The 27,181-nt window shown below is 55.1% G+C and overlaps 1 protein-coding gene across 7 annotated transcripts in view; it reads right to left on the bottom strand.

Moving 5' to 3' along the window:
- LOC146808763 (uncharacterized) overlaps positions 1 to 27,181 on the bottom strand; it is a 259,081-nt gene that overhangs the window by 211,273 nt on the left and 20,627 nt on the right. For 2 of the 7 annotated variants that reach the window (XR_014966252.1, XM_085615578.1), the window contains exon 1: positions 23,327 to 23,447. The exons of 3 other annotated variants lie outside the window; for them this stretch is intronic. The gene's annotated coding sequence lies outside the window, so the exon portion shown is untranslated. Of the gene's footprint in view, positions 1 to 23,326; positions 23,448 to 27,181 lie in introns of those variants that run through there. 2 more of the 7 variants (XR_014966254.1, XR_014966256.1) reach the window with 2 other exon arrangements.

Here is a 27,181-nt window from a genome sequence, read left to right as displayed (position 1 = left end):
ACAAGGTACGGCCTCACCCCGGAGATGTACCGCCAGCGGTTCCGGGACTGCAGGAAGATCCCGGGTACCACCTGGGTGGAGTATGTGAACTTCTTCAGCCGCGCATTCGATGGGTGGATCAAGGGCAGCAAGGTAACCACCCTGGAAGAACTAACAGACCTTATGTTGTGGGAACACCTGGCTGCGAACTGCTTTGAGGAACTGCGCCAGCATCTGCTCGACAGCAAGCTCACGGATCCGAGAAAGCTGGCCGTCGGGCGGATCGCTGGACCAACACCCGGGTCTCCCGGGGCCCTGTAGGAGAGTACCCCCGAGCCAGTCAGGGACCACCCCGCCAGAGAAGGGGGGGAAACCAGGGAGGGCAGTGAGAGTCCCAGTCTAGTCCCCCGAAGTCCCAACCTCCGCCTTTCCCGGCACCCCCACCAGCCGTATCCGCCCCCCCCCTGAGACGGGGGCACCGGGTGACCATCACTTGTTTCCGTTGTCAGAAGCCCGGGCATTACGCCAACGACCCTGAATGCCCCATGGCCCCACACACCACCCAGGCAGCACCCCCCGCTAGACAGGTAGCCAATGTAGCACTGGGGGAGGAGGTTGAGGAGACCGAAGAGTGGGAACCCGCAGCCATGGCCCTAGTATCCTTAGGAGATAGAGAAATGGTCCCTGGAAGCCTCCTGCCCTCCAACACGAAGAAATATGGGCAGCTCGTAACGATCAATGGCCACCAAGTAGAAGCCTTCCGTGACACCGGGGCCAGCATCACCGGTGTCCTCAGTCATTTAGTCCACGAAGACCAGGTCCTCCCCAACGTCTTTTGCCCGGTCATTTCCGCCGACAACACGGAAAGCCTATGTAAAGTAGCCCTGGTGCCTTTTGAGTGGGGAGGGGTGGTCGGTAAACTGAAAGTCGCAGTGAGAACCTCCCAGCCAGTCGACTGTCTCCTGGGGAACGACCTGGAAAGTTCCCCCTGGAAACAAGTCGAGCGCAAGACCCACCTAGGGATGATGGGCCTCCCTGAGTGGGTGTGCGCCACCACTCGATCCATGGCGGCCCGACTGACCCCCCTGAGGGAAGTCGACGACGCCCCGACCACTGAAAATAGGATGGTCCCCGCCGAGGGTCCCCACATCCCCCCACCAGAAGGGTCGGTCGCCAGTGACGAACCCCCGCCTTCCGACTCCGCCCAGGTCACCGAGTTAGGCGATCTGCCCGAATTGGCCCAGTGGCGCCACGAGGGGGGCCCCTCCCGAGAGGAGTTCTGCCGAGAGCAGGCTACCTGTCCTTCCCTGGTCGGGCCCCGGCAACAGGCAGAGGCCCAGGCCGCGGGCGACCAGACTGGGACGCACCGGGTGTATTGGGAGAATGACCTTTTGTACAGCGAGCAGAAGTCGGTGGAGCTAGGGTCCGGCCGGGTGCTGGTGGTACCCCTACGCTTCCGAAAGCTCCTCCTGGGCTTGGCCCACGACGTTCCCCTCGCAGGCCACTTGGGCCAGGACAAAACCTACAGTCGCCTCGTGACTCACTTCTACTGGCCCAGAATGAAAGCAGATGTAGAAGCCCACTGCAAGTCCTGTCCCACGTGCCAGGCCAGTGGGAAGAGCGGAGGAAAGCGCAAGGCTCCCCTCCAACCCTTCCCTGTCGTCAGTACCCCTTTTGAGGGGGTCGGGATCGACATCGTGGGGCCTCTGGACCCCCCAACCTCCCAAGGACACCGTTTTATCCTCGTCCTGGTGGATCATGCCACCCGATACTCTGAAGCCATCCCCCTGCGCACCGTCACAGCCCCCGTGGTGGGCCGGGCGTTGATGGGAATCTTCTCCCGCATGGGTTTTCCCCGCGAGGTCGTGAGCGATCGCGGTACCAACTTTATCTCCCGATACATGAAGTCCTTATGGCAACAATGCGGGGTGTCCTATAAATTCACCACCCCGTACCACCCCCAAGGAAACGGCCTGGTAGAGCGGTTTAACCGGACTCTGAAGGGGATGATCGCGGGCTTGGAAGAGCCCCTCCGGCGTAAGTGGGACGTCCTGCTCCCCTGCCTCCTATTCGCCTACCGAGAAGTTCCCCAGAAATCCTTGGGGTTCAGCCCCTTTGAGTTACTCTACAGACACCCCGTCAGGGGGCCCCTCAGCCTGGTCAAGGAAGGGTGGGAGGCGGCGCCCCGAGGCCCCCCCCCCCCCGAGATGTGTTCCGTTACGTCCTGACCCTCCGAAACCAGACTAGGAGGTTCCGAGAGATGGCCGAGGCCAACCTGGAGGCGAGCCAGGAGGAGATGAAGCGCTGGTACGACCAGAACGCCACTCTGGTCGAGTTTCAGCCGGGCCAGCAGGTATGGGTCATGGCCCCCGTGAAACCCTGCGCCCTCCAGGATAAATGGACCGGGCCCTTCAAAGTGGTTGAGCGGAAGAGCCAGGTCACGTACTTGGTGGACGTCCAGTCACCCCGGGACCCCCTCCGGGTCCTCCACGTGAACCGCCTCAAGCCCCACTTTGTGCGGACGGAGCTGAGCCTCCTACTGGCCACTGATGACGGGTCCGAGGAGGAGTCGGATCCTCTCCCTGATCTCCTGTGCACCAAAGAGAAGGACGGCTCCGTAGAGGGAGTGAACCTCTCCCCATCCCTCACTCCCTAGCAACGTGAGGATTGCCGCCAGCTCCTAGGGCAGTTTTCTGACTTCTTCTCCCTGGTCCCCAAAGTCACCGACTGGTGTGTCCTTGACGTGGATACCCGGGACAGCCCACCGGTGAGACACCGAGTCTACCGAGTCCCTGATCGGGTCCGGTCCTGTATTCAAGCCGAGGTCTCGAAAATGTTGACCCTAGGAGTGATCGAACCCTCAGACAGCCCCTGGGCCAGCCCCGTGGTCCTGGTCCCAAAAGCAGCTGCCCCCGGTGTCGCCCCAGAACTCTGCTTCTGCGTGGACTACCGGGGACTCAATGAAGTCACCCGAGCCGATGCCCACCCCATTCCCCGAGCCGACGAGCTCATTGACCGGCTCGGGGCTGCTCGGTTCCTCAGCACCTTCGATCTCACCTGCGGCTACTGGCAAATTGCGCTCACAGAAGGAGCCAAGGAGCGGTCCGCCTTCTCCACCCCGGATGGGCACTATCTCTTTCGCGTGATGCCCTTCGGGTTGAAAAATGCCCCGGCCACCTTCCAGCGACTGGTAAATAGAGTCCTGGCCGGGCTGGAAAAATTCAGTGCTGCATATCTCGACGATATCGCAGTTTTTAGCTCTGAATGGAGTGAGCACCTCCAGCACCTCCGGAGGGTGCTGACCGCCCTGCACCAGGCAGGCCTCACCGTGAAAGCCAGCAAGTGCCAGATTGGGCAAGGTTCGGTAACCTACCTGGGGCACCAGGTCGGAAGCGGGCAGGTCGCCCCTCTACAGCCCAAAATCGACGCCATCCTAGCCTGGGAACCCCCCACTACCCAAACGGAGGTCCGAGCCTTTCTGGGCCTTACGGGCTACTACCGGAGATTTATCCGGAATTACGGCAGCCTGGTCGGTCCCCTCACGGGACTCACGTCCAAGAAACAGCCCAATAAAGTGCAGTGGTCCCCTGCCTGCCAAGAGGCGTTCGATGCCCTGAAAGCGGCCATGTGCACTGCCCCCGTCCTCCAGGCCCCCGACTACTCCAAGGAGTTTGTGGTACAAACTGATGCCTCCGAGCATGGCATCGGGGCAGTCCTCTCCCAGGTGAATGACCAAGGCCTAGACCAGCCCGTAGCCTTCCTCAGCCGAAGGCTGTTGCCCAGGGAACAGAGATGGAGCACCATCGAGCGCGAGGCGTTCGCCGTGGTCTGGGCCCTCAAGAAGTTACGCCCTTACCTGTTCGGCACCCATTTCAAGGTCCAAACCGACCATCGCCCCTTGCGGTGGCTCATGCATATGCGAGGAGAAAACCCCAAGCTACTGCGGTGGTCAATCTCCCTCCAGGGGATGGATTTCACCGTGGAACATCGCCCTGGTACGGACCACGCCAACGCCGATGGCCTCTCCCGGTTCTTCCGCCTCAGCGAAGAGAACCCCCAAGAGGATGGGTAGTTCTCTCCGGCTTTCAGCTGGGGGGGACGCGTGTTAGACCCGGCCCTCGTAACATAGCCAGACCTGACCCCTGCACCTCACACCAGCCCCCGAGCCCACGGCCTAGCCGATCCTTCCCACCAGAACACACACACCCGACCCGGACTTCCCCGTCCGTGGCCTTCCTCCTTTCGGCCACACCGGGCCCGCGTGCCCACTTCATGCACCAAGATGGCCGCCCGGCCCCAGCGCGACCCTGGCCTAGAGGCGCCACTCCGGCTGGAGGACATCGCGCTCCCCTTGGGATGAGAAAGGGAGGAGCAGTTTTCATCACACCCCTGCACTTCCCTGGGAAGGTGGGTTTCGATCGACCCGCCGGCCTCCCCGAGGGCTGACTCCATGCCTGCTGGGTGTCTGGGACTCCTCCCGACCTGGCCCTGAAAGGATCAAAGGACAATGGCAGGAAACCCCAACAAGCGACCCCCAGGTGACAAGACCCCTGCCTGCACAGACTCCGGACATCAAAGAGGAGTCGCCCTATAACAAGGGGTGGTCTGGGACTGTCCGGCAGATTCGCCTTGGAAACACCTGAGCCCTGCTGAGTGACTCGCGGCTCCCTGAAGATCGTAAGACCTCCGAACTTGTGCTTGAGCCCTGCTGAGTGACTCGCGACTCCCTGAAGATCGTAAGACCTCCGAACTCGTGCTTGAGCCTTGCTGAGTGACTCGCGGCTCCCTGAAGATCGTAAGACCTCCGAACTTGTACCTGAGCCCTGCTGAGTGACTCGCGGCTCCCACAGACTCTCTTGGTCCCGCCGGACCCCACAACGGCAAGCGTATCCCCCAGCTCGAGGATTGTGAGCTGTGCGCCGGGTACGCTCCTGCATCTGATCCATAACCCCAAAGACTGTCCCGCTACCACCTACCCCCCCTCCAAGACTTTGTGAGCCCGCGCTCCACTTGTATATATTTGCCTTGCTGATCATAAAGATCCTACAACTCCGATCTGATAAAGATTTAGTCTTAAGAACTCTCGGTGTGGTGTCTCTTTGTCGTGTGGTGCCGAGTGTACGATCCTAGATATGAGATTTATCCCCTGAGGAGTCTCCCGCCAGTGCCCGGCTACGATACCTCGAGGGTGGGTCTCAGGACAGTCAGGGCCCCCTCCGGGCCCCTCTGAGGTCGCCTTCTAACAGGGGCAAAGAGCAACCGATTCGGTTTATGTATTGATATATTTAATGCGATATTATATAGCGCAAACTTTACCCGAAGGTGTCGGAATGCTTTTCAAAAGGACCAGTTTCATTACATAAAGACTTTAGAGTACATGAGTTACATTAAAGAGACAATCTGAAAAGCTCCAAGTTCACAGCAGAATGGGAGTAAGTAGAAAAGTTTACGACAGATACCAGTGGTTAGAATTACGTTTAGACAAGTTGCCGATTAACTCAAGTAAAAGATACTAACTGGTAAACTCTAAATTCACATAAGAATGGTAGTAAGTACATAAGTCAACTACAGATAATAGTGGTTAAAGTTAGAAATATTCGTTGCAAATTTTCCCCAGAAAGACAGCTTCTCAGAGAACGCCAGACGCAATCATGCTCGTAGTGTTCATGTAAACATTACATCTGCTTTACGTTACTGCCAATCACTTATAGCATTGCTCTCTTGGCCAAAAGTACTTTTACTTGTGGACTTTGATCTTGTTTTTACACTCTAATCTGCAGACAGTCGCCACGAGCATACTCAAAGCGGACAATCCGGGGGGGAGCAGCCATCCACGCGGCATCGAAAGGGGAGCTTTTCCTACTTGCTTTTCTGTAACACGAAATGAGAAAGTGCACAAGTGGAAATGAATGACAAGGTCAGGGAGCGAAGGTAGGCCTCTCTAGGGCAGAAGGTGCAGGGGCGTCCTGCCCTTAAGAGGGGGCCTGCTTCCTAAAGGCGCGTTTATAGCCAGCAAGTGGCAGGCCTAGCCCGTCGGTCAGGGCAGTACACCTGGCAGAGGAACCAGGCGGGTCGGATTACGAGGCATTTAGCTCTGGGGGAAGTCAGTGGGCATCTCCTTGGTGGGTTTTATAAAGTCGAGCGAAACAAATGTAACAGTTGCCTTGGAGAGCCCTGACTACCCGAGCCTCGAGTCTGTAGTCTGTCTGGAGTGCGCAAAGCGACACCTGGCGGCTCGCACCCGGGCACCAGTTTGGAAATTGCCGCTGACCGCGGACCCCGCAGGGGGCCAATAGGCGGTCGGCGCCTTAGTGGCCCCGGGGCCCCGGTCACCCCTCCCCACTCTTTCCTCCGGGGGGAGGGGGGGGCAGAGACGCTGACTGGTGCCACCCCTTCCGCGTCAGGGCCGGAAGGACGCGCAATGCGCGTCACTTCCGGGCCCAGGTGTGAGGGGGAGGCTATTTAGCCTTCCCCCACCCTCACTGGCGACCTCTTTGTCGCCCACCTCGCTTTTCGTCGGACGCCGAGCCGTCTCGCGGGGATCGTCGTCGCCGTCGCCTATCGTGCAGGAATTGCGGAATACTCGGTGAGTTGCCGTTTTGCCCCCTCGCCCCGGCCCTGTCCCTGGGCAGTACCAGGATACGGGGCCCTGTGGTCGGAGTACCACGGGCGGGGGGGGGGACCGTGCACAGAGCTGGCTCGTTATTTAAATGTGTCCCGGAAACGTGCTATGTCGAGGGCTGTCTATGCGGCGTGCTTTTCGCCGCCACTGAGGCTATCGCAGGTGGGCGCAAGGAGTCGATGTCGGGACGCACCCGCCGACCATCCCCCCCCCCCGTAGCTGGTTTCCATCCTAGGTGTGGGGCATAGCTTTATCCTCGGCGCCGAATTGAACAATATATATGTTGCGCCTAGGTTCCCTGGTTTAGTTATTACTGTAGGCGGCGGGTAGGGGAGATCGTTCCGGGGTTGCACCGTGTTATAGGCCCGCGTCAGGCGCCATATTTTACGGGAGGCTGGTTTCGCCGTGCGTCTCGCTCCGGCCGAAGCAATCCGGGTCCTGCTGTGCAGTATGGGGGTTTTGCGGGACGAGCAGCGTGTTTTCCGATAGTCTGCCCGCGTGGGGTCAGTGAGAGTCCCTGTTTCCGGCACGTGTGATCCAGGGAGGCGTTTTTAGCTCGCTGCATTGGGGGGCGGTGCAAGGAACGTGAACGCGATCGCATCACCTTGTCAACTCTCACCAGCGCGGGTGATTTTAGAGCAGGATTTATATGCGGCCCCCTGCCCCCCGTACCTGAATGCATAATGTTGAGGCCGCGATTTATTCAATAAATGCGCGTGGGTACTCTTACGCTACATGCGGCAATAAGAAATTGCGTTTCCCGCGTTTCCTCGAGCTATTGCCCCCCGTGCATGAATGCGTGCGGTACTGCGCGCCAAGAATTGGGATCTTATGGTAGCATTATGTGTAATGCTTGAGTTCCTGCTCCCCCCCCCCTGCCTGAATGCGTACGTTTAGCGCGCCAAGAATTTTTAGTTCCGAGCGCGCGCGGTAGCTTTCTTTTAAAATGTGGTAATTTGCCAAGTACTTCCCCGGGTTGGGTGCCTCTGGTGCACACACAAATTGTTGAGATCTCTTGGCATCGGGACATCGCGTCTAGATCCGTGTCCAGGGGTCCTGCTCCCCGAGCAGGAATGCGTAATGTACAGCGCTGAAGCGCGCCCAATATTCGCTAGTTCCCCCGCGAAACAACAATTTTGGCGCCATGTGGCTTGCCATGTTCGAGGTGGGGGTAGGGGTAGAGGCGAACGGGTGTGTGGGGTTGGAAGTGATCTGTAATGACAAGCGCCCCCTGTTTTTCATGTTTGCCACTTTTGTGCTTACGCTGGTTTTCTCTTTCAGTACATTCGTCCGCTACGGCGACTGGAGGTTTATTAAGTGGCAACAGGGAGACGCGAGCCAAAACTCGGCTCTGGGGCTCGGACGGGAGTAAGTACGGGCAGGTGGGGGAAGGGGGGTCCTGTTCGGAGTAGCATGTGGCACTCTGGAGCTACGAATCGGCCTCAAAGGGGGGCGAACAGGTGGTAATTTCTCTTTTTCCCAATTACAGATAGGAGAGAGCAACGGTTAAGAGATGGACAGCCAAGGATTATCCCCCCCCCTTTTCACGCCAGGGACACAGGTTGAGGAGTCTGTGCCGGGCACTTCGGAGGAAGCCCGGATTGCCGCTTTCTTGGAGCTGACAAGGGCCAAGGGTTTAGCCTGGGCAACTGAACTATTGAAAGCCAGTACCCCCCCAGACTCTGGGATAGCGATGGACGTTCCATCTGCAGATAAGGATTTGGGGGAGGGTGCGGGCCCGTCCCGGTCGAAGAGAATTCGCCGCCCCACGAGCAAAGAGTTTCCGGTGGAGCAACCGCCGGCACGAAATAGAGCGGCTCCCCCACACAGGGCCCCATTGACCCCCCAGGCGGCGGTTGGTTCGGGGATGGGGACGAATATCGGACTGCCTTGCCCCCCCCAGGCGACATTTGCTTCAGCAGAGGAGCTGGGTAAGCTTTCAGATACTTTAAAAGACTTCATGGCTGAGGTCAGATCTGGTCTGTTGCTTGCCAGGTCCCCCCTGGTGGGCGGCCCGCCTGCCCATGCTCCACCGAGTGTACCCGCGGCGCCGGGGGGCTTCACGCATGTCTGGGGTCAGCAGATGGCTGCGGTGGAACTCCCACGGCCCCCACCTCCAGCTGCTGTTGTGGCTGAGAACGCGACAAGTGCGGTCACTCCCGCAGTAGTGGTTCCCCCGGTGGTACCCATGCCGGCACCAACACTAGCCGTTGTGCCTAAGCCTCTAGTTACTACGGCCCCGCTAGTGTCGGGCCGCTGCTCACTCGCTTGGATGGTCCCTTTAGTCGCCAAAGAAGGGATTTGGCGCAGGGAATTTATCGATATCTTCACCCTTCTCATGCATGGGGCTGAGGGGGTGGATACCAGGAGGATGGGCAACAAGGAAGAGGACAAGAGGGTGCGGTATCATTTATATCCCGCAAAAAATATTGTGACATGGGGTCAGGCCTTTGCCATCTTTGCGGCAGTAATAGTGGAGAAATTCCCAGACGAAGGGCCAGGTCTTTTTCACTATGCAAGCGTGATTACAGAGGAGGCTGCTAAGGGTGGGGGCATGGGATGGTACCACTACGACTGTGACTTCCGCAGACAGAGAGCAATCTGCCCAGATCTTGAGTGGGACCAGTTGGAGGTCCGTTTATGGGTAAAACACATGGGCAAGCATACTGGGGAGTCTGCGACAAAGTCAGGTACAGAGAGCGGCGTGAAGAGCAAAGAGAAAGAGGATAAACAGGAGGGGAAATGGCAGAACAGGAAGTCCTTTCGGGGCGGTCGTGGGGGGGGCCGCAGGCCTGGCTTTCGGGCACGGTCTTCTGGAACTTGCAGGCTCTTCAATGCAGGTTTCTGCTCCTGGGACAAATCATGCCGTTTCTCACACAATTGCAGTGTGTGCGGGGCCCCCCATGCCGCCACCGCATGCTCCAAGCGCGATACTCCCGACAAGCCTTCCTCGAGCAAGTAGTCCGGGGGGGTCCCCACCTCCTGCGCTCTGGCCCCCTGCGAACACATCTGCCAGCGCGCTTGACCTTGCCCCACACGACCATGTGAAAGGGCCCTCTCCCATCTGCATAAAGAACCTCCTTAGCGCACTCCGCGGTTACACTAGCAGGGAGGGGTCCCTCATTGCTGAGGGTTTCTTAGACGGTTTCCGCATTCCTTATCAAGGCCCCTTAGTGAGCAGGGATGCGGAAAATCAGAAATCAGCTAGGGAACACCCGGAGGTAGTGCGGGATAAAATAGCAAAGGAGGTGTCTTTGGGCAGGGTGGCGGGCCCATTTCCCTCACCCCCTATGCCCCACTTTGTGATTTCTCCCCTGGGGGTGGTACCAAAAAAGGAGCCAGGGGCTTTCCGACTTATCCACAACCTATCACACCCAGAAGGGGACTCCGTGAATTCCTGGCTTGACGAAGGTAGATGCTCAGTATCTTACTGCTCCCTAGACCTTGCAGTCGACATGATCAGGAGGGCAGGGAAGGGAGCCTGGTTGGCCAAGTCCGATATCGAATCGGCCTTCAGGCTGCTACCAGTACACCCGGACAGCCAACACCTGCTGGGCTTCAAGTGGGGGGACCAGGTCTTTTATGATAGGTGTATGCCCATGGGTTGCTCGGTGTCTTGTGCGTACTTTGAGGCTTTCAGCTCCTTCCTACAGTGGGCCTTAACAAACAGGTATGGCATTGAGGGAGTGACCCACTACCTGGATGATTTCCTGTTCATCGGGGGAGCTGACTCGCAAGAATGTGCGCTGGCGCTGCAATGTTTCAAGGAATTGGCAGGACACTTGGGCGTACCTTTAGCTCCTGGTAAGACCGAGGGTCCGGCGCAGGTTTTGGTATTCTTGGGCATCGAGTTGGACACGGTAAAGGGCGTGTCCCGACTCCCTGCGGATAAGGTACAGGCCTTGCGTCAGGAGATCTGCGATCTACTGGGTAGGGACAAGGCTACTCTGGGTGAAATCCAATGCCTGCTAGGGACCCTGAATTTTGCGGTAAAGGTCATACCCATGGGGAGGGTCTTTGCCCGCAGGTTAGCAAGGGCAACCGCTGGTGTAAAGAAGAAACATCACTGGGTCAAGCTGGGGGCAGGTTTGAAACAGGATCTGGTCGTGTGGAGCGAATTCCTGGCCCGCTTTAATGGGACGGTAATTTGGAAGCAGCCCTGGATTGACAGTCAGGAACTTTGTCTTTTCACAGATGCCTCAGGCAGGGAAGGTTTTGGGGCTATCTTGGGTGAGGAATGGTGCGCTCAGGGATGGCCCAATGTTTGGCGCAGGCGTAGGATCACCAAAAATGTTACTGTGCTGGAGCTCTTCCCGATTGTTGTTGCATTACACCTATGGCCGGCGGCATTGTCAGACAGAAAGGTGGTGTTCTGGTCTGACAACATGGCGGTCGTTCAAGCAATTAACAACCAGTCCGCCAGGTGCCGGCTGGTGCTGTGCTTACTAAGGGAGTTGGTCCGGGCGTGCCTGCGCATCAATGTGGAGTTTAAAGCCAGGCACATCGAGGGTATTCAAAATGTGGCAGCTGACGCTCTTTCTCGTTTTCAGTGGCTCCGATTCAGGGAGGCCTGGCCGCGGGCGAGAGCGCAGATGACCCCATTCCCGGACCATCTATGGAGGATCCTGCAGTGGGACTGAGCCTGAAAGCGATGGGAGAAAGAGCTCAGGCCCCAGGTACCAGAAAGCGTTACAGCGCCCACATGGCAACATTCAGAGCAACTTCTGTAGCGCTGGGTACTTCAGGGGCTGCGTTGGTGTCCCAGGTCCGAGCATTTTTGGTGTGGGCTAGGGGACAGGGAAAAAGCCGTTCATGGGTGGGCAGTCACTTGGCAGCAGTAAGCCACGACACTAGGTTGTCTGGCGGGGCGGATCCCACTAACTCCTATCCCATCCGGGCCGCCTTGAAGGGTTGGGCTAGGGAGGAGCCCAGGACCCCCGATACGCGAGCGCCCATTGATTTCGAAATCCTGAAAGGCATGCTAGGGGCTCTCGAGTTAGTCACCTACTCTCATTACGAGGCCACGCTGTTTTCAGCCACATTCTGCTTAGCATTTTTCGGGGCTTTCAGAGTCAGTGAGTTAGTGGCTAGGTCTAAGGTCGACTGTTCAGGGGATGCGCTGGCAATTTCAGATGTGTCTATTTCCGGGTCACTGACCATTCATTTACGCAAGTCCAAGACTGATCAGGCGGGGCGGGGGATCAGGGTGGTTCTTCAGCCCCTAGGTGACCCCAGGTTCTGCCCAGTACAATGGGTAAAGGCGTTTTTGGAGCTCAGACCGCCCGGCCCTGGTTATCTTCTGTTGCATTCAAATGGTACCCCCTTAACTAGATACCAGTTCGAGCAGGTAATCAGGGCCAGTTTAGCCAAGGCGGGGCTTGCCCGGCCGGACAGAAGGTATTCCAGCCACTCCTTCCGCATTGGCGCTGCTACCGCCGCTCACCTGGCGGGATTAGAGGCCGCACAGGTGAAGAAATTAGGGCGTTGGGAATCTGATTGTTATAAGATATATGTTCGCCCGTGACGTGTTTTGTGATTGTATATTGTGTATCGTTGGAATCACCCTTTCTGATTAAATAACTTGTGTGCACACCTTGTCTCCTCTTTATTAGGACGAGTGGTGTGGGTGATCGGGCATTCATTTGTCGCTCGGGCTGCCCAATGGGCATCGCATCGGAATTGGATGCGACACTTCTCTCAGACCAAAGTGGAATGGATGGGGGTGCCGGGGATGAGATGGTTCGAACTCAGGAATAAGATCGAGCAGAGACTAAGAGCACACGGATCCACCTTGCCCCACCTGCTGGTGATCCACCTGGGTGGGAACGACCTTGTTACCCTAGGGAGACGATTGCTGCTATTAGCCATGAAAAGAGACTTAGGGGAAATCTGCAAGCGTCTGGGCGAGTGTGAGATCGTGTGGTCAGAGATCATCCCCCGCAGGTCCTGGCGTGGGGCTAAATCCTTAGAAGCGGTAGAGCACTCTAGGAGGCGCATTAATGGAGCAATGCGTAAGTTCACGTCCCAAAGGGGTTTGGGTTTTCTTCGCCATGAGATGATCCGTGGGAATGTAAAGGGGTACTTCGACTTAGATGGGGTACACCTCTCCCAAATAGGAATGGACCTGTTTTTATTGGATCTAAGCGAGGCATTGGTGAACAGAGGGTGCAGGTAGGAGCTAAGTTGGTGGGGGGCCCTGGCTGCGACGGTTAGCCGCCTCCAGGGCTGTGGCGGAGTTACAGGGCGATCTGGAAGCAGGCCGGTACAAAGGGTACCTCTGCGCGGCACACGTGGTGCCTGAGCCAAATCGAGGAGCCTCCAGAGAGGTCCCGGAAGCCGGTCGGCGCCCCGCTAGGCCTGCGGGCGGTTGTGGGCCTGAACAACCGGGGGCTTGCTATGCGACGCTCCGCCCCGAGAGGGGGGGTGTGAGTATTTTTCAACGGCACGTGATCAAAAGAATCACTTGGGGGGCAGCACTTGCGGGTCGTTCCCGTGCTGCCCGGCTCATCAGGCGGGCAGGTGAAGAAGATGGCCACCTGCCCTTGGATCGCCCGTAAGATAACCCACCTATTACATATCCTGGAATTATGTAATAAACCTGCAGCATTTGTTACCCACTTACAACTGTTTCTTGTGTTTTCATTGGGTAACCTAATTTGGGGGAAGGGGGGTTAGCGGGGTGCCCCTGGGGGTACTATGCCGCTGACCGCGGACCCCGCAGGGGGCCAATAGGCGGTCGGCGCCTTAGTGGCCCCGGGGCCCCGGTCACCCCTCCCCACTCTTTCCTCCGGGGGGAGGGGGGGGGGCAGAGACGCTGACTGGTGCCACCCCTTCCGCGTCAGGGCCGGAAGGACGCGCAATGCGCGTCACTTCCGGGCCCAGGTGTGAGGGGGAGGCTATTTAGCCTTCCCCCACCCTCACTGGCGACCTCTTTGTCGCCCACCTCGCTTTTCCCTCCCTACCGCTTACCCGGCGTAGGTGTGTTTGGGTGGGGGGGGGTTTTCTGAGCGTTGTAATATTTTCATTTTTCGTTGCAGGCGGAGTTACAGGGCGATCTGGAAGCAGGCCGGTACAAAGGGTACCTCTGCGCGGCACACGTGGTGCCTGAGCCAAATCGAGGAGCCTCCAGAGAGGTCCCGGAAGCCGGTCGGCGCCCCGCTAGGCCTGCGGGCGGTTGTGGGCCTGAACAACCGGGGGCTTGCTATGCGACGCTCCGCCCCGAGAGGGGGGGTGTGAGTATTTTTCAACGGCACGTGATCAAAAGAATCACTTGGGGGGCAGCACTTGCGGGTCGTTCCCGTGCTGCCCGGCTCATCAGGCGGGCAGGTGAAGAAGATGGCCACCTGCCCTTGGATCGCCCGTAAGATAACCCACCTATTACATATCCTGGAATTATGTAATAAACCTGCAGCATTTGTTACCCACTTACAACTGTTTCTTGTGTTTTCATTGGGTAACCTAATTTGGGGGAAGGGGGGTGAGCGGGGTGCCCCTGGGGGTACTATGTTATTTTGTTGTGGAAAAAAACGACTCACGTAGATGAAGGACAATCTCAAGAACTCTGGCTTGCCTAATTGTGAAAGGACACAGCCACAACGTATTTAATTTACGACCATCGGGCAAAGCACACTTTTGGCGCGAGCGGGGGACACACTGCGCCGCTCGCCTGGTGTTCAGGGCGGGGGCCCCAAGACAAAGGGATGGGCACTGGGTGCGAGCCGGCTGGGGGCCACGGCTCGACCGGATACCTTGTGCAGTATGTGCGCACAGGACTAACACGGTGGGGGACACACTGCGCCGCTCGCCTGGTGCCCAGGGCGGTGGCCGCACTGGGTGCGAGTCGGCTGGGGGCCACGGCTCAACCGGATACCTTGTGCAGCATGTGCGCACAGGACTAACACGGTGAGGGACACACTGCGCCGCTCGCCTGGTGCCCAGGGCGGGGGCCGCACTGGGTGTGAGCCGGCTGGGGGCCCCGGCTCGACCGGATACCTTGTGCAGCATGTGCGCCCAGGACTAACACGGTGGGGGACACACTGCGCAGCTCGCCTGATGCCCAGGGCAGGGGCCCCAAGGCAAAGGGATGAGCCCTGGGTGCGAGCCAGCTGGGGGCCACGGCTCGACCGGATACCTGTGCAGCATGTGCGCACAGGACTAACACGGTGGGGGACACACTGCGCCGCTCGCCTGATGCCCAGGGCGCGGGCCCCAAGGCAAAGGGATGAGCCCTGGGTAAGAGCCGGCTGGGGGCCACGGCTTGACCGGATACCTGTGCAGCATGTGCGCACAGGACTAACACGGTGGGGGACACACTGCGCCGCTCGCCTGATGCCCAGGGCGGGGGCCCCAAGGCAAAGGGATGAGCCCTGGGTAAGAGCCGGCTGGGGGCCACGGCTCGACCGGATACCTTGTGCAGTATGTGCGCACAGGACTAACACGGTGGGGGACACACTGCGCCGCTCGCCTGGTGCCCAGGGCGGTGGCCGCACTGGGTGCGAGTCGGCTGGGGGCCACGGCTCAACCGGATACCTTGTGCAGCATGTGCGCACAGGACTAACACGGTGAGGGACACACTGCGCCGCTCGCCTGGTGCCCAGGGCGGGGGCCGCACTGGGTGTGAGCCGGCTGGGGGCCCCGGCTCGACCGGATACCTTGTGCAGCATGTGCGCCCAGGACTAACACGGTGGGGGACACACTGCGCAGCTCGCCTGATGCCCAGGGCAGGGGCCCCAAGGCAAAGGGATGAGCCCTGGGTGCGAGCCAGCTGGGGGCCACGGCTCGACCGGATACCTTGTGCAGTATGTGCGCACAGGACTAACAAGGTGGGGGACACACTGCGCCGCTCGCCTGATGCCCAGGGCGGGGGCCGCACTGGGTGCGAGCCGGCTGGGGGCCACGGCTCGACCGGATACCTGTGCAGCATGTGCGCACAGGACTAACACGGTGGGGGACACACTGCGCCGCTCGCCTGATGCCCAGGGCGGGGGCCCCAAGGCAAAGGGATGAGCCCTGGGTAAGAGCCGGCTGGGGGCCACGGCTCGACCGGATACCTTGTGCAGTATGTGCGCACAGGACTAACACGGTGGGGGACACACTGCACCGCTCGCCTGGTGCCCAGGGCGGGGGCCGCACTGGGTGCGAGCCGGCTGGGGGCACGGCTCAACCGGATACCTTGTGCAGCATGTGCGCACAGGACTAACACGGTGGGGGACACACTGCGCAGCTCGCCTGATGCCCAGGGCAGGGGCCCCCAGGCAAAGGGATGAGCCCTGGGTGCGAGCCAGCTGGGGGCCACGGCTCGACCGGATACCTTGTGCAGTATGTGCGCACAGGACTAACACGGTGGGGGACACACTGCGCCGCTCGCCTGGTGCCCAGCGCGGGGGCCCCAAGGCAAAGGGATGAGCCCTGGGTAAGAGCCGGCTGGGGGCCACGGCTTGACCGCATACCTGTGCAGCATGTGCGCACAGGACTAACACGGCGATAAAGTTGTAGTTTTGTGGAGTTTGAGACTGTAATGTAATTCAAAGAAACTCAGGATACAGCTTGCTCAGTCTCATCAGTTCAGAATGGAAGCATTTTCAATATTCTTACTAGGTAGCCATAGTTTAGGCAACTATCAATCAGTGACAAAGTCAATGGTCCTGGCGGGCGATAGGCCCAATGTGACGAGTTGATTAAATAGAAGGATACAATGAGAGAAGAGGCAGAACTATGCGGCACACTTTGCCAAGCAAAGAATCCAGCGTAAAAGTTTTAATCCAATGCCAAAGAGAGCCTCGAGGTTCTGGCGGGAATCAACAAGCGTCGGGTGGCTCGACTAAGTACTTTCAGGCGCACAGACGGCACGTTTGATAATGCTGCAGGATAATTGATCCTTTAAGGTCCACCTTGGGACAGGCGAACGGGCACAACTTGTACAATCGATGAGCTTGTGTTTCAATCGATACTTTGTTTCAGTTAGAAGGAATGAATAGCCTTTTTCTGACGGGCTTTGGACTATTATTCTTTGACGTGAACTGGGGCATGTCCAGCTGGTTTGCGCGGGGTGCGGCGAGTTGTACAGAGATGAACATGTTTGTTTTAATCAAAACTCTGTTTCAGCTAAAAGGGATGGTTGGCCCAGTTCTGACGCGCCCTTGACTATTATTCTTTGGCCTGAACGGGCTTATGTCCCGCTGGTTGAAGCTAGGTGGGGTGAGTTGCCCAGCAGCCGGCATGTAGCATTGACAGTTCGGACGGCTCGGGGAGCAAGGTCTGCTTGGTCTGCTTGCAGGGACAGGTGATTTCTTCGAGGGCTTAGCTTTGCGTGCCACCCTACGGCTGGGTTAACGGACTAGGGTGTGGCAGTGGCATTTGTGGCAGGCATGCGCTGAAAGATAGCTTTGCATGCTACCCTACGGCTGGGTTAACGGACTAGGGTGCGGCACTGGCATTTGTGGCAGGCATGCGCTGAAAGATAGCTTTGCATGCTACCCTACGGCTGGGTTAACGGACTAGGGTGTGGCACTGGCATTTGTGGCAGGCATGCGCTGAAAGATAGCTTTGCATGCTACCCTACGGCTGGGTTAACGGACTAGGGTGTGGCAGTGGCATTTGTGGCAGGCATGCGCTGAAAGATAGCTTTGCATGCTACCCTACGGCTGGGTTAACGGACTAGGGTGTGGCAGTGGCATTTGTGGCAGGCATGCGCTGAAAGATAGCTTTGCATGCTACCCTACGGCTGGGTTAACGGACTAGGGTGTGGCAGTGGCATTTGTGGCAGGCATGCGCTGAAAGATAGCTTTGCATGCTACCCTACGGCTGGGTTAACGGACTAGGGTGTGGCAGTGGCATTTGTGGCAGGCATGCGCTGAAAGATAGCTTTGCATGCTACCCTACGGCTGGGTTAACGGACTAGGGTGTGGCACTGGCATTTGTGGCAGGCATGCGCTGAAAGATAGCTTTGCATGCTACCCTACGGCTGGGTTAACGGACTAGGGTGTGGCACTGGCATTTGTGGCAGGCATGCGCTGAAAGATAGCTTTGCATGCTACCCTACGGCTGGGTTAACGGACTAGGGTGTGGCAGTGGCATTTGTGGCAGGCATGCGCTGAAAGATAGCTTTGCATGCTACCCTACGGCTGGGTTAACGGACTAGGGTGTGGCACTGGCATTTGTGGCAGGCATGCGCTGAAAGATAGCTTTGCATGCTACCCTACGGCTGGGTTAACGGACTAGGGTGTGGCACTGGCATTTGTGGCAGGCATGCGCTGAAAGATAGCTTTGCATGCTACCCTACGGCTGGGTTAACGGACTAGGGTGTGGCACTGGCATTTGTGGCGGGCATGCGCTGAAAGATAGGTTTTTCGACACCATGCGACCCCATAAACGTAACCTGGTTTAGTACTCAGGCCTACGAGTGGCTGCGTGACTCTCGGGTACTGGAGATGGTTAGTTGGTTGGCATTCCTTTCTACAGGTGTGTTGCAAGCGCGCACAATTGTGGTTCTGCTCTCCCAGGCCAACATCATTAATAACAGCTGGCCTGACATGAAGGGCTGATAAGTGGAAAGACCGGTTTCAGACCTTTATTTCATTTAAAGCAATAGCATTGTTGAGTGATATGGTAGAGCGCCAAACGTAACTTCTTTTCTCGTACAGGCAAAAGGACGGCAGAGTTTGATAGTAAAGTGGAGCTGAACCTATTTCATATCTCAATTCTGTTAAATCCGAGGGGGTATTACGAGGAATGTGAAACTGGTGCTTAGGGAACCCAGATGAAGCATGGACAGATTAGCTGTCAGTAGGTCCACAGCACCCACCAGTCCACCCCTCGCAATGGTATTAAATTCACCCTAGTTTGATTACAAGGGTATTGAAAAATCATATGTCATTTCCTCACACGAGTCAGTAAACTCCTGGTGGGGCATCACTGGCCCGTCTCAGAGGGCATCCAGGAGGAACCCTCTGGGAGGTTATGATAGACGAAGAACATTACCGCTGAACATTCTAATATAAGGGAAGGTTTACACAGTGGATGTATTGACCACATGTATCTCAGGGTGCCCTTATGTCAAAGGAAGGTACAAGGGGAAGAGAGAAAAAACAAAACACCAGAAAAAATCAGACAATTGTCGCACAATTTAGTCAAGAAGGGTATCAAGCCATCCATTGCTTAAGGTCATCCCACCAGAAGTGCCGCCCTGCACAATGTTTCCAGTTCAGGAGCAGGGGAAGCAGATTCTGGGCCAGGCTAGCATCCCTCATTCTGGCTCTGGTTCATTATGACAGTGAAGCCCTGCCCACGCTGCAGGCTGCCTGTGTCTTGGGTTCTTGAAATGCCCCACCTCGGAGACATTTAGAGGTATGGCCATGGTACATTTGGTGCTTATTACGGTTTTTCATGACCGAGGCGGACTGTTGGTTCTTTCCAGGGGGAAGAGATATAAGTTAAGTACCTAATTGCTGACAACCAAACAAAGGTGGGCGGCAAAAAATTTCAAGTTGCAAACATTATATTCCCCAATTAATGTCAGCAGCTGCTCACATTACTAGCAGCTAACAGCCTGGGAAGACAGGGGCAGAAGACAGATTGAACTCAACATGCAAATTTCCTGTAAGAGCGGAGTGGCACATGGCAATTACATGAGGACATTGCAATTGAATGTTGTGCTGAGTTTACACAATGTGTACACAATTCATTGACATTATTAAACATGAAGCTTTGCAAAACATTATGGACTCGTTCGATCAATACAGAGATTGTTGTGTCATCTTCGCGATACAAACACAATAATGCAACAGAAACAGAATTACAAAGATTCAGGTTGACGTTACATATAATGACGTCGTGCCCAACGCATTTCGGGACCTTAAGTCCCTTCTTCGGGGGCCACTGAAATGTAAACATAAACACATTTAAGTTTTTATGGATGTTGGGACATAAGTTGGAATCCAAACAAAGCCATTACATCAAGCGACACCGATATGTGTAGAAAAGATGTGCGATAAACGTCTCAAGATTCAAGAGCCATCACCAAAGAAAGGCGGGTGAACTGATCCAGTTAAAAGTTAAAGGAGACAAGAGCAATCCCAAAAACTGTTCCAACATTGCGTTCCTTTGGGCATAGTATCTGGTTGCACTTTTTTCTCATGGTTTTATCACTTCTGGCAGATCACTATTTAGGTCATATGGTCTTATCTAATTGGTTTTTGGGATTGCTCTTGTCTCCTTTAACTTTTAACGGGATCAGTTCGCCCGCCTTTCTTTGGCGATGGCTCTTGAATCTTGAGACGTTTATCGCACATTATTCTACACATATCGGTGTCGCTTGATGTAATGGCTTTGTTTGGATTCCAACTTATGTCCCAACATCCATAAAAACTTAGATGTGTTTATGTTTACATTTCAGTGGCCCCCGAAGAGGGGACTTAAGGTCCCGAAATGCGTTGGGCACGACGTCATTATATGTAACGTCAACCTGAGTCGTTGTAATTCTGTTTCTGTTGCATTATTGTGTTTGTATCGCGAAGATGACACAACAATCTCTGTATTGATCGAACGAGTTGATTATGTTTTGCAAAGCTTCATGTTTCACATGAAACACCATTGAAACTGCACACGCATATTACTGTCTTTGTTTAAATTACGCATGATTAATGTCAATGAGTTGTGTACAAATTGTGAAAAGTCAGCACAACATTCAATCGCAGTGCACACGGTTCTTTTCAGTTATTGCGCTTGTTTTATTTTACACATGCATGTTCGATGAGGGACTGGCAGCCCTCAGTCACTATGTAGCACGCATTAGGAGGTAAACCAGAAACCTTTTCTTTACGCTCCACTTTGATATTCCAGTACTTCTTGGTGTGCAGTGCCCCTCCATTTATAATTTCTATTCATTTCATGAAGACATCCTTGCTTAATGCCACATACTTCTAAGCGCACCTATAATTGAGCAGTCACACATCATAGTGGGATAGTCACCAACGAAGAACGGGCCATTGGGTCTGCTTTGTCATGACATCGACACACTTTATACGAACTGGAACCTCTATAAAGTATAGATGCTGGAAACACGTCTTTGGTACATTTGGCCTGGAATAACCCCTTCACCAAGCTATAGTGTGTCATGTTGTTGCCAGGTGTCTTTGAGTGACAGGCAAGTGACAAGGGTACTTGCAGTGAGGCACCGGGGGCCCAGCAGGCCCACACAAAGGTGGGCTGTGTCAAAACATGAACCTGAATCTTAGATCCCGTCATTGTCATTGGAATAATAATAGGCAAGACTGTCTGGCTACCCACGGGCACTGGACTGTGACACGATGAGTCTACAGAGTTGCAGCAATAACGGGCGAGGTGCATCTTAGTGGTCAGTTAACAGGAAAGTGCTCAGCAAACCAGTGGGTACCAGATTTCGCTTAATTTAGAGACTGCTGCCCCATGGCTGGTATGCCAGGTGGAGCAGGAGTGGTTGCCATGGAAAGAGGGCAGGGGTCTTAGGGGTAGTGAACACTTGCCCATGGGACAATGGCTGACAAAGTGTTCTAAAGTATGATAACACCACCATAATTAGGAGGGGCAATCAAGGCCCGAGCATTCAGTTAGCCAGGGCTTTCTCCAGCAAAAAGCTGCCTTGTGTTCTGAATTCCGGCAATGGCAGTATCAGAATAAGGGTGCCGGGCAAACGATGCCAAGGGGGGGTGCATCAGTACGGTTGCTCAGCATCCATCAAACATCTGCAGCTAGACTGGGGGTTGGATCCTGTACATCCTGTGCGGACTCCCAGAATCTTTTCCATCCCTGGTCTGCATTCTTATACATTAGCAGATGTTGGGCACTGGGCCACTCGCGCTAGGGCGGGGACCGCAGCAGGGCTACCCAGCATCTAAGGAACTCAGTCAGATGGTGACAGGGTAGGCAAGGCTGACATGAAATCCAGCAGATACTGGAATGATGAGCTAATGACCCAGAAAGTATGCGGCGGCTCCAATAGTGTGGACAAATATGGGTTTGGAGCACACATGACAATTAATCTAAAAAGTGTGCAGCGGTTCCAAAAGCTGGGGAATCAGTGGGTATAGCACAAAAGGCTACAAGGAAGTGGAAAACATTTGACATTCAAGTAGAGTACAGTTGTTCCCAACTTCTGGAGAGGCCATCAGACATGCCTAGGGATGGGTAAATAAAGCTGTGGTTAAAACAGAGAACAGTAGTTCCCAATTTAAGTGGAGGCCATCGAACCTGCTTACGGAATGGCAAATAAGCCATGCACAAGCCCACAAAGCAGGAGGGCTTGGTTCAACTCCAATTCAAAAGCAAATGAAATAAGAATGGCTTGGTAAATTAGGCATTGTAGATTTAGTGCAAACACCACAAGGGTCCCTGGAGAGGGATGGGGAACACCTGCAGAGGTGGATGGGAATGGTCCAGCTAGAAGGACTGGTAACCGCATGTTGCAGGAGGTTAAGGAGCCTGCCTTGGTGGGGGGCCCTCGATAGGACGGCGGCCACATCCAGGGCTTTGGTGGAGCTACAGGGCTATCCTACATTCGGCGCCTCTGTGGCGTCATTTCCGGTGCACAGTGGGCTGGGGCCAGGTACTTATACCTGCCCCCACCCACTGGCCACCCTCTTTTTCCCCCGTTGGACATACCGTCACCCTCCCATCCGCTTACCCAAAGTGACGAATTGAATGTATTAATGTATACATTAATATTGCAGGTGGAGTTACAGCGTGATCCGGAGGCCGATTGGTATGAGGGGTACCCTTTCAGGAGCACAATAGCGGTGCATTATGCCAAAATCTCAGGCGTCTTTACGGCAGGACCCTGGTTGAAAACGACGGCGCCCCGCTAGTCCTTTGGGCGGTTTTAAGCCTGAGCAACCGGGGGCTTGCATGGGTATGCTCTGCCCCTAAAAAGGTGTGAGTAAAAGTGATGGACTAGGGGTCCATGGTATGTAAGGGGGATGACCCTATCATAAATGGTAGCACCGATTGGGTTGGCCACGTGCAGCTTGGTTCATCGGGCGGGCAGGGCAGCATAGGTGAGTCACTGCTGCCTGCCCTTGGATCGCCCGTAAGTCAACTCACCAAGATGGCATACTTCATGTATGAAATAAACCTGCAGCCAACCCTTTATCCCAACAAAACTCGCGTGGGCTGATTATTTTGCGCAGCGCGACTATTATTGCTCACGGAAGGGGGGGGGGGGGGGGGGGGGGCGGGGCTTGGTAGATGCCGATAAAGGCACCATCTGGCCTCTGTGCTGATATTTCCCTTCATGAAACAGCGCAGCAGCTGCACTTCCGGTTCCACCGATTCCATGATCATGGAACTCGGTTATAAAAACAGTTTCATGTTATTCAATCGAGAATGTGTGTTCTGAGCATAGATGGAAAAGGACAAGAGAACGGAGCGTGCGCAGCACAGAGCCCCCCGGCATACAAGGGAGGTGCGGAGACTGCTTATCTCTCTCCAAACATATCTGGACGTCTGTCTCTGCCCGCCCTCCCTCCCGCAGCAGGGGGCAGATTTACAAGCCCCTTGCGCCACTTTTACGGCACTTTTCCCATGTTAAAGTGGCGCAAGGTGCTTGTAAATCTGCCAGGCCATGAGCCGTCCCTAACGCATGCATCTGAAGAGACGGACGCTTCCTGCATGAGCATGGCCCTGCAGGGTGAGAGGAGAGCCCGCGGCTTCGGAGTCAGTGCAGCCACCACCGGGAGAAACAGAAACACTCACGAATGCTTCGGCTCAGCTGATGCAGACGAGGAGGCCTTCCTCCGCACAAGGTGCTTCGAACACTGCTCCAACTAATGGAAGTGCAGGCCAGGCGCAGGAGCTGGCGGACTCCTCCTCCAGCCTGCCCACTGAGTGATGGTGGGGAGGGAGGGGGAGTCCATGCCTACCTGTCTGCCACCGGCTCCTTCCCTGTCCGGCTCCACCCAGGCCTTTACTTGAAAGTTCTGCTGACTCCACCCCTTTCAAGTCCACCGCTGTGACGTCACTGCTCTGACATCGAACAGATTTCTCACTCTCATCCCTTTCAAGTCCGCCGCTGTGACGTCAGTGCCCTGGCTTCGAACAGATTTCGCACAGTCATCGCTTCCATGTCCGCCGCTGTGACGTCACTGCTCTGACATCGAACAGATTTCTCACTCTCATCCCTTTCAAGTCCGCCGCTGTGACGTCACTGCCCTGGCTTCACACATTCCCAGGGCTCCCAGGTTGTAGCGCCAATCCACCCCCAAAGAAAACAAATCAAAGCGCTTTTGTTTCAAAGGGGCTGCTAGAATTTCCTTCTCCTCCTTCCCATTATTGGCAGCAATTGGCGCGCTCTCTATCAGTACACACCGGGCTCTGTATCAGAGCACACCGCGCTCTGTAATAGTACACACCGCGCTCTGTATCAGTGCACACCGGGCTCTGTATCAGTACACACCGGGCTCTGTATCAGTGCACACCGGGCTCTGTATCAGTACACACCGGGCTCTCTATCAGTACACACCGGGCTCTGTATCAGTGCACACCGGGCTCTGTATCAGTACACACCGGGCTCTGTATCAGTACACACCGGGCTCTGTATCAGTACACACCGGGCTCTCTATCAGTACACACCGGGCTCTGTATCAGTACACACCGGGCTCTGTATCAGTACACACCGGGCTCTGTATCAGAGCACACCGGGCTCTGTATCAGTACACCCCGGGCTCTGTATCAGTACACACCGGGCTCTGTATCAGAGCACACCGGGCTCTGTATCAGTACACACCGGGCTCTGTATCAGAGCACACCGGGCTCTGTATCAGTACACACCGGGCTCTGTATCAGTACACCCCGGGCTCTGTATCAGTACACCCCGGGCTCTCTATCAGTACACACCGGGCTCTGTATCAGAGCACACCGGGCTCTGTATCAGTACACCCCGGGCTCTGTATCAGTACACACCGGGCTCTGTATCAGAGCACACCGGGCTCTGTATCAGTACACACCGGGCTCTGTATCAGAGCACACCGCGCTCTCTATCAGTACACACCGGGCTCTGTATCAGTACACACCGGGCTCTGTATCAGAGCACACCGGGCTCTGTATCAGAGCACACCGGGCTCTGTATCAGTACACCCCGGGCTCTGTATCAGTACACACCGGGCTCTGTATCAGAGCACACCGGGCTCTGTATCAGTACACACCGGGCTCTGTATCAGTACACACCGGGCTCTGTATCAGAGCACACCGTGCTCTCTATCAGTACACACCGGGCTCTGTATCAGTACACACCGGGCTCTGTATCAGTACACACCGGGCTCTGTATCAGAGCACACCGGGCTCTGTATCAGAGCACACCGGGCTCTGTATCAGTACACCCCGGGCTCTGTATCAGTACACACCGGGCTCTGTATCAGAGCACACCGGGCTCTGTATCAGAGCACACCGGGCTCTGTATCAGTACACACCGGGCTCTGTATCAGAGCACACCGGGCTCTGTATCAGTACACCCCGGGCTCTGTATCAGTACACACCGGGCTCTGTATCAGAGCACACCGGGCTCTGTATCAGAGCACACCGGGCTCTGTATCAGTACACACCGGGCTCTGTATCAGAGCACACCGCGCTCTCTATCAGTACACACCGGGCTCTGTATCAGTACACACCGGGCTCTGTATCAGAGCACACCGGGCTCTGTATCAGTACACCCCGGGCTCTGTATCAGTACACACCGGGCTCTGTATCAGAGCACACCGGGCTCTGTATCAGAGCACACCGGGCTCTGTATCAGTACACCCCGGGCTCTGTATCAGTACACACCGGGCTCTGTATCAGAGCACACCGGGCTCTGTATCAGTACACACCGGGCTCTGTATCAGTACACACCGGGCTCTGTATCAGAGCACACCGCGCTCTCTATCAGTACACACCGGGCTCTGTATCAGTACACACCGGGCTCTGTATCAGAGCACACCGGGCTCTGTATCAGAGCACACCGGGCTCTGTATCAGTACACCCCGGGCTCTGTATCAGTACACACCGGGCTCTGTATCAGAGCACACCGGGCTCTGTATCAGTACACACCGGGCTCTGTATCAGAGCACACCGGGCTCTGTATCAGAGCACACTGGGCTCTGTATCAGTACATCCCAGACTTTGTATCAGTACACCCCAGGCTCTGTATCAGTGTTAGAATCCAGATTCTCTGGTTGGCACAGGTAGGTACTTGTACCAAGCAGGGGACCTTGCTGGAGCAGAGTTTTCTGTTGAAAATGTATTGGGTTTTGAAGCTCCAGTTTGTCTATATGTCGAAAATTAAAAATATTAATTGTAATCATTAATTATTTGTTTTGTGTGAAAATTCTGATTAACCAACATGAACTAACAAGAGAAACTACACGTGGGAAAGCATTCATGTTGCTTAATAATAATGTGCAGGTTTAATTAAATGAATGTTGCTAAGTGCTGTTTGTTTAAAGCACAAAACGCTTTTGAAATAACGTGTATTAATGCTTTACTGTGTTGCAAAAGCTAGATAATTACATACACATAAGGGTATTAGTGGGGTTAACACTGTTCAATCACTATGCTGTGGTAACGTTGTTTTTGTCTCTTTTTAATTAAGATGGTTCGTTTTGGCCTATCATAAAATGGCTGCCGTTTAAAGCCTGTACTCGAGTGATCGAATTTTGATGAGAGGGCCTTGCTGAACATGGTCGAGAGTCATCTGACCACAGCCTTCGCCTGGTTTAAAAGTTTTCCGTGAGGACAGCAGTTCTGGGCGTGAGTCCAGGTTACCTTGGAGGACAAGGGAGCCACAATGAACTTTGTGATTACAGTGGTGGTTCCGAGGAAATGTGCGCGCAAAAGTAACATTTGCAAAACTCGAGTTTCCTTCTTCCGTCTTTTTATTTTTGTGATTTTTCTGAGCGGAGATTTTTCCAAATGTAGCAATGCTACATCCTTTCCTGCTCGCTCTGCTCAGCGGTTCAGCGGATATTTAGAACATTTTATGTTTCTTTAATTTGTAAGTTTTGCTATAAGTATTGTTAGTCTAGAGAGGGTCTAAGGCCACTTCTTCCCAAACCTGCGTTGGTGAGGATCGATGCTGTGAGGACGGCGACTTGGGAGACTTCTACTGAGAGACCTGTCCTGACCCATTCTGACATTTAGCTAGAATAGGTAATTATGAGAATAATGATTTACTCTGATTGAATTTCTTTGAACTAATTTTAGATAAAGTACCATTTTTTTAAATACAGTGTTGGTGGTTATTTCTTGTCAATTATTGAGTACTCTATTGTGGTTATTATTGTTTATATCATGACTCAAGACAGTGTCAATTTGGTCTTATCGACCTTAGTGTAGATGCAGGGTGTTTAGGAGGTTTCTCTCCACAGGTTCAGTGTTAATAGAGTAATCGAGCGTATGTTAGTGAAATGGGCCCAAGTGTATGGTGAGTGTATGTGCGTGTAACTGTGAAATTACTCTATCTGTGGAAGTAGGAAGAATTTGTATGCCCTGATCTGCACCAACCTTTCCTCCAGTCAGGGTAAGGGGTTACACTCTATCAATAACCCCTGCTCACCCTCTAGGTAGCTTGGCGCGAGC

This window comes from Triturus cristatus, chromosome 7, assembly GCF_964204655.1.
Source record: "Triturus cristatus chromosome 7, aTriCri1.1, whole genome shotgun sequence".
NCBI classification, from domain to species: Eukaryota; Metazoa; Chordata; class Amphibia; order Caudata; family Salamandridae; genus Triturus; species Triturus cristatus.
The sequence above is the reverse complement of the archived record's forward strand: the minus strand, read 5'-3'. Positions and strand labels throughout refer to the sequence as shown.